The sequence below is a fragment of the Cyanistes caeruleus genome, chromosome 16 (assembly GCF_971803275.1).
Source record: "Cyanistes caeruleus chromosome 16, bCyaCae1.hap1.1, whole genome shotgun sequence".
Taxonomy (NCBI): domain Eukaryota; kingdom Metazoa; phylum Chordata; class Aves; order Passeriformes; family Paridae; genus Cyanistes; species Cyanistes caeruleus.
This window is the reverse complement of record NC_141716.1, coordinates 8,642,014-8,649,840: the sequence shown is the minus strand read 5'-3', so window position 1 is coordinate 8,649,840 and position 7,827 is coordinate 8,642,014. Positions and strand designations below refer to the sequence as shown.

General features: G+C 48.1%; 1 long non-coding RNA gene across 1 annotated transcript; it reads right to left on the bottom strand.

Moving 5' to 3' along the window:
• Nucleotides 1–7,609, bottom strand: LOC147650165 (uncharacterized). The gene is made up of 2 exons (XR_015277037.1): nt 7,223–7,609; nt 1–3,066 (listed from the first exon to the last, which is right to left on the bottom strand). It is a non-coding gene; the product is annotated as an uncharacterized LOC147650165 (long non-coding RNA).
• Nucleotides 7,610–7,827: the final 218 nt, after the last annotated feature.

The window sequence follows — 7,827 nt, the reverse complement described above, 5'->3', positions numbered from 1 at the left end:
TATCTTCTAAAAATATTTATTTAACAATATCAAAAGGAAGAAACTGGCTGGGGAGCCACTGCTCAATACAAAGATGCACCAGGGTGCCAGGGAGGATAAGATATGATGAGACAGCTTGGGCACAACTGGGTGTTGGTCTCCACTGCTGCTGGTATTACCTCACACCCAGTAAATTAGAGGAACTGGATCAATGTGACTTTCCAAATGGCTGCTGTACCAGAGGGGTGGCAGGTTGCTAGTGCAGCTCCCAGCTACAAACCCAGCAATGAAAGGGGACCCTGAGAGCTGCAGGGGTGAGTGTCACCTCTGTCCCTGCTGGGGTGGTGGCATCTGCACCAGCAGCAAGCACGTGTGCAGCTGGGAAAGAGCCAGCAGACATGGATGCCAGAGAGGGAGAGCTTCCCTTTCCAGCATACTGGGGCTTTAGGAATATATCAAGTATTCATATGGATAGGGAGGGCCCAACAGACAGAACAGATGAAAGATTTTGTCAAAATTATTTTAAAAAACGTTTACATTGCCATGGGATTGAAGCAATATTTCTTTTATGTATTGAAACCTTTTTAAGGATATTCCTGTCTTGTTGGTAGTAAAGTGCAGGGTTTAACAGGCAGTTTTTGAAGATAAATGAGATTCAGCAGCCAGATTGCCCAGGAATCTCTGTTGGGTCTGGTTTTATTCAGCACCTTCAGTGTCGGCAAGGGAATGGACAGCAAAATCTCCATGTTTGTGGGTGATACTAAGCTCTTTTAGGAATGCACACATTTTGCCATTGAAATGGGCTCCATAAAACCCTTACAAATGGGAATGAGTGGGCAAAAAGGGCAGCTGGGTTGGGTGTGCTGGGGAATGCCGCAGGCTGGGCCAGAGGCCCCCGAAGGCTGGCTGGGGTCAGCATGGATGGGAGGAGTGCTCGGCTGGGTGATTTGGCTCCCTCCATCATCGTCCAACTGGACAAATGTGTCCCTACTCCAAATTCTGACCCATTAACATAGCAACAGGCTGTTTCTCTTTTTTTCTCCCCCGAGGCTGAGACCTCATAAGAATAGAGGATACAGAAATGCCTGAGGCAGTGATAAATCTTCTTTAGTGGGCTTTTATTTCCTTTTCTTTCACAATATTTTCTTTAGTTTCCTAGCCAATTTTTTTCTAAGGAAAGATTTCTGACTTCCTTTGAGCCACAGCTCAACATCTGTCCACATTGGGGGCTGAAGTAATACACTGTTAAGGGGTTTTGATGTCAAGCCCAAAACCCCACCAGGGATTTATGCAGCTCTCCCCTTTCCTCCCTCCTCCTCTTCAAACAGCCTTTCATTTGCTCTCACTAATTGTGCTGTCATGCCTTTCTTTTTCCCCGGGTTGTGCAGACAGCCTTTCATGCAGGCAGGTTTCGGTGACAGATGCCTGTGCCATGGGCCGGGCCCGGAGCGTGCGCACGGTCGGGGCGCTCGGAGCCGCGCTGAAATGATCCAGGCACGCATCCAGCCCGGCACGGATTAGCCAGGGGCTTCCCTGCCTCCCCCCGAGGTGCTGCTGGATAATCACTGCCGGTCGGGAGAGTCCCGCCAGGCCCAGCCCACCCACAGACACCGCTTGCTCCTCAAAGTGGGCAGGAAAGAGCAGCAGAGCATCTCTCAGGAAACTGGAGAGAGAAGACTTCAGGAGGATTCGGGCTGGGCGCAGGGACACTGCAAAGCCTGGTGTTCCAGGGAAGGAGGCTGTCGGGGCACATCTTTAAAAGCACCAACAAGCCACCCCCTGCTCTTACACGTGCTGCTCTAATGTGCCATAATCAAAATCTGAATCATGTGAAAAATAAGTACAAACCTTGACTGAGTTCAGGAACCAGCTTGTAGAGAGGTGATGTAAAGTGCCAGTGGCAGCATGTACCATCCCTGAGCCTGTAATGCCCAGCTGTGGTAACGTGATCTAGGTGACAGACTGAAAGCAGAGCAAGGTGTGAGTCCCTGCTGTAAATATTCCCACAACTCAGCAGAGAAATGTGGGATGTGAGTCCATATCCCTTTTGTGCATGTGAAGCTCAAGGACTGGATCCTGCTTAGTCTCTGCTCAGGGGGGATAGAGAGCTGGCTGAAAGAAGCCAGAATGCATGAAACACGATAACTGGAAAAAATACAAACCAGAAGATGGGCTGTTTAATGCACTACAGATCCAGCAAAGCAACCAGAGCTGAACAAAAAACATTCCTTGTATAGGAAGAAAGATACCAGCTCAACCCAGGAAAAACCTGGAAGGAGATGGGTGTGTTGTGTTTTGTTAGCTTGTGTGTCTCCAGGCACAAAGTCTAAAACATGGTGGGTGCTTCCTCCTTTTCTTGCATCTGTCCTCTCTGAAGTGCTGCTGCCAGCACCAGCACCTCCAAGCTCCCCAGGTTTGCTATCTATGGCCTGTGCCTTTGTTCCTCCTGCTCCATCTGGCCTTCTTCCTGCTGCTCCTGGTCCCAGCTCCCCCAGCCCTGAGGTCTACTAATTCCATAAGCAGAGGGAAGAAGGAGAGTTGGTGTCACTTTCAATCACAGCAGTAAAGCAGAGACACAAAGATAAGGTCTCCACCCGGCTGCTGATGGCTTGCAGAATGAGCTGCTCTGACAGGTCACCCACCCAGAAGAGCCTGTTGTCTGCAGAGAGGGAGACAAGATATCTTTGGCTGGGCTGCACCTCAGGTGCAGCAGGAGCAACATCAAGACCATTGCTCTTCCCCTGGACGTACCAGGAGAAATTCAGCTTCCAGATAAGCAGGAATCATCAGTGCCTTTACTGGGAACTTTTCCATTTTTCTTCAGGTACTTTTCAGCCACTGTCACCACTGGGAATCCTCCTCTCCTTGCCACAATGACAAGAGTTGCAAGGAGCCATTTCCCTTGTAAAGTCCTCTTCTCAAGGGTCAGGGGGAAATCGTCAGGTTCAAGTGCCACAGTCCCAGAGTGACAATCCTGGCACCACACCCGTGGCAGTGTCCCAACTCACTCGCAGCTCCCGGGGGTCACAGCCATCCTTTTGTTCTCACTCAAACTCACAGCTGAGTGCTGGTGCACGATGTGACCTCCTGCAGCAACACAAACAAAATGTCAGCACTACGACTATTAATAATGTTTCTATTCCTGCTGCAGTTACGATGGCTTTTGCTACTATTAGCAATAATATTTACATATGCAAAACCACAGATGCAAAACAGATGTTTTGGTTGGGATCTCTGAAAAAAACTTGTCTCTGCCACATATATTTATGACAAAGATGGAGGGCTCACCACACAGAGTGCCATATAGAGAACAAATAGATGGGGAAAAAGAATGAAATAATTCCTTCCATATCCCTAACAGAGGCCAAAACTTATCCATTCCCTCTCTCTGCTTCTCTCCTTTCCAGCATTTGAGACTTTTCCAATACCAGGCCAGGGATGGTTTCCATATTTGTTCAGGCTTGTCTAGTTTTATTTTCCAGTTCAGCTATTTTTTCAGATGCAGCTTTTCCTTATGGATGGAAAATACAAAAGGAATTGCTCATCTGCTCCTTGCAAGCTTTTTCCTGACCACTGGGAAGCTCAGGCACTATTCCAGCCCTGGACTAAACCTTGCCTTGTGGAGAAAACTTGATCCTTGTTTGCTGAGTTCACACGTCTGGGAATAATTTAAGCTAAGGGGAAAAGTAAAAGTGAGAAAGAGTAGCACTGTCTCTGAGCCCACCTCATTCCCCCCAGCATGCAGCCTCGCCTGGGAGGATGGCTGTGGCCGTGAACGAGGAATGATCACATCTCCACAGCTGGCCAATACTGGAAAGCAAGAGAGTGGCAGCTCAGGGCAGGTCAAGAGTTTTGGCACTTTCACCCAAGCTTGTTTCACAGAAACAGAAAATAACAATGTCTGCCAGCACCAGGGGATCTCCCTCTGCTTTTGGCAGTGGCTGGCATAGGATTGAGGGACGCAGCCAGGAGGACGAGGAAAAGCAGAAGGGCAAGGCTGAAACAAGTACCTCTCTTAAATGCATTGATGAGCAGCTTTGCACTGGAATTATGCAGAGCCCCACCAGCACAAAGAGCTTCCCTGTGAGCATGCTTTGGCCTCTTATCCATGTATTTACAGTTGTGTGAACACCAGACATTCCCCTGCATCCACTGGTCTCATGTTTGTGGCTAACTACCTAACTTTGGTGCTTTTCTACTGACAAACACCCTCGAGGACACCTCAATATCCCCAGGCAGCCCCAGGTCCAGCTGTTTCTTCCATGAACAGGAGGAGGAAGAGGAGGAGAAGGAAGGCTCTATCTGCCCTGCAACAACACAGCAATGCTCGAACAGAGAAAGCCACCAGACAGCAAACGAGAGCAGCGTCCCTGAGCACTCGTGAGTAATAAAGTGCCCCACAAACTAAAGAGCCCCCAAGTGCTACTGAGGACTAAGTAGTCCCTGAATACTCACATCTCTCTCAGGTCAAATTCCACTCTTTAAACCAATCCCCATTACGTTTTACACATCGGGCTGTAGAAGGCCTCGGAGGGGCTGTTAGAGTCTATTGTAGGGGAATAAAGAAAGTGTCAAAAAGACTTTTAATGCCCAGTTAAAAGTGGCCAAAATACAGTCTGCAGTTACCTGATAAGCTGCAAGGTCTCTATTGGGAGAAGTATTTTGTTTTTTCAATTGTATCAACCCCAGCATACTTGCAAGAGGCCGGCCTTAGCTCTAAACCAAAGCTTTGTCGAGTACATTAAAACATTATTAAAAGCCTGGCTTTTGTTCCAGAAAGACTTTTAATGCTTGCTGGTTTGGTTTTGGTTTTTTTTCCTTTCTAATGTTTAAGACCAGTAATTATTGAAGATAGCAGAGCAGTGAGGATTGCTGCAGCCTCTCTGTCGTTTGCAGCATCAGTGCTTTTTCCAGCACAGTGGCTGTCCTGCCACTGCCCACTGCAGGTGTGGGAATCAAAGTGCTAGGAAGGGATTAACAGCTCCAGAGATTAATAACAGAGCAGTGCCAGAGCCAGAGGACAATGCCTGAGTCCCGTGTTCATGGACTCTACTTATTGCAGAAGAAAATATTCACAGTCCTCTCTTGGTGCTAATTACCCTCTTTGAAGAGAAACCTGGGAGATCTCACCTACTTGCTGGTTCAGTTACCCTTTTTCATGAGCAACTACCTAATGGCTGTGGATTACACCTGGTCCATGGCTCTGGTGGTATTTTTTATGTAGATATTTGGACATCAAAAAGTTAGGTATTTGAACAGCTAGAGTTTTTGGTTTGTTTTTTTTTAAACAGATCTGTAATTCATTCAGAGATTCAGTCTCAGAGTGTCAACAGACAAGAGCTGCCAAGCTGCTGAAAACAGGGTGGTTTTCACCATCCCATGTTTGTTCCTCTGCACTGTGAGGGCTCTCTGGGGTGGACAAGCCCCATGGTGCTGTTTTGGTGCTATTGCTGTGCTTTGGGTAGGGTGTTTGCATGGTAACAAGCAAGGCCAGCACACAAAATTGATGACATTTGAAGTTCAGTGCAAGTCTTGACTGTCAGGAATGCAGCACTGAAAACAAAACTTTAAGCTTCCATATTGCAAAACCTATTAACTGCTTTACCATTATTGCAGTCGTGCCAGCTCACTCCTACTGGAGCTTTTACCAAGGCATGACAGCTCATTTGTTTAGCTTGGGCCAGGCTTAAAGTTCTGATGAAGCCTAATCTTGTGACCTGTATTTATTTTGGCCAGGGATGATTTTTGCACAGACGACTTCCTATCCTCCCTAATCTTTCCCGCAGGAAAGGAGCTGGGAGTTACGAGTCAGGGGAAGAAGGCAAAGCCAACCAGACATGCAGTGAGAGAGAAACAAGCGCTGCACATGTTGGTGAAGTGGTCCAGGTTCAGGGACCCTGTCTGTTAGGGGAAGGAATTAAAGGGGGAGTCAGCACCTCCGCCGTCATCGTTTGAGATGTGTCAAATCCATTATGGTTTCTGTGGAATTTTACCCATCTGGAAATATGGCTGTCTGTAACTTGGACAGCTTCACAACTTAAGGATGGAAATGTCTCTTCTTGGCTTGAACTTACCACACATCCCATTGAAACAGAGAAGAATTTGTGGGTATAAACCCCCAGCAACCCCATGGGATGTGTCACAGGTTCCCTACAGCTGTCAGTCCCCCATGGAGTGAGCTGGCCCTCAAAGTGCCTGTGGAAGGAGTTGCTCTCTCTTGTGTGAGGGAAGACAGACCCGTGTCAGGCAGCCCAGCTGGATGACAGCAGTTCCATAATGTGAAATCCCCCACTCCTCACTTCCATTTCTTCTAACTCAGAGAAACACATTAAAGTACCTGCCTTGGGCATCAGGCTTTCACCGCCCCTCTAAAATCTGCATCTTGACATCCCCTGCAACCACAGTCTACTTGAACATCATGTGCCCATTTACTGGAAATTCTCTGAAAGAAATCAGGGAAGGTGGAGCTGGTTCCAGTTTTCACACCCTGCTTTAACAAGCAGGACAACACCAAAGTCTGTGGAGAAACTCCATCAGGACCTTTCTGGTACCCTTACAGCTTGAGCTACACCAGAGAACACCCAGCCTTCCCCTTGGCCTCACCTTCAGTTCCCTAAACAGTAGCTGAGATATTAAAGACAGGGGAAAAAAGAGGGAAAACCTCAGCACACCCTTCTGCTTGTTTTCCAAAACACAGCCAGAGCCCCATGGTGGCATTTGCCCAGCTTTGAAGGCACAAGTCACCTGGGACATGGCACCATTTTTCCACTGGAAGCCAGATGCTTGAAGTACCAAACTGCTTTCTAAAAATGTCTTTCCTATCAAGTTGTGAAGCAATTGGGTAGCACAAACCTTGAGTTTAGGTCTACAACAACTGCCTTGCAAGGTTACCTCTCATAACAATAAACCTTAAAAAGGCTTCACCATCAATGCACATTTCAAACCCCAGGGATGTGCTTTATGCAGAACACACATGGACAAGCCTCACACATAATTTGCTGAATCAGGACAGTAAAGTGGGAGCTATTTTCTGCCATTGCCTTGTGCTTTTATAAGGCACTGAATTTTAAATGTCCTGCCAAAGAGGAACACTGATTTCACCACTGATGTGCTCTTGTCCCCTCTGCTCCAGTGCCACCCTGCCTGGATGTGTCACAGCCCAGAGGTGAGGGCCCAACAGACCAAATCAATTGAACACTCCCAAATTAGAGATGTTAGCAGACAAGCTCCTTGTGACCCTCACCTTTCTGCCACAATGTTGGGACACTTATTTCCTCCAAGAAATTAAGAGATTAAGTTAATACTGCTTAAAAGATGTTTCCAGTTTAGGACATGGAGAAGGACGTACAAAGAGCAGCAGTTTCACGGGGCAGGACAGCACTCAGCTGAGGAGCAGGCCTCAGGTAAACAGTTGTGCAAACCACGAGCCAAGTCCTCAAGAACTGTCAGGCTGAGGACAGAAGTTTTGCATTTCTATTGACTTATTTAAGTGCCACAGAAGGCTCTGGGAAGAAGGATGAAAAGAAAGAAGGATACGGGGATGGAGTGCCCAGCTGAGTTGGTGAGCAGCAATCGGAGCACAGCAGAGCAAACAGAGGGCTGCCTGCGGGCAGCGGGGCCGGGAGGCTGTGCTGCCCTTCCTGTCTGTGTTTGCAGGACACAGCCCCTGCCATGCCTGTGCACTTGCAGTGATGGATGGCTTCTGCAGAGCCCCTTTGTGCTGCTGGGCCATGGACAGCCCGAGGCAGCACCCACTGCCCTTCTGTGCCCCATGTTCAGACCCTGGGCCAGCTTGTGCCTGTGCGTGTCTGGACAATAACACACCAGCAGCTCCCTCCATGGGAGAGA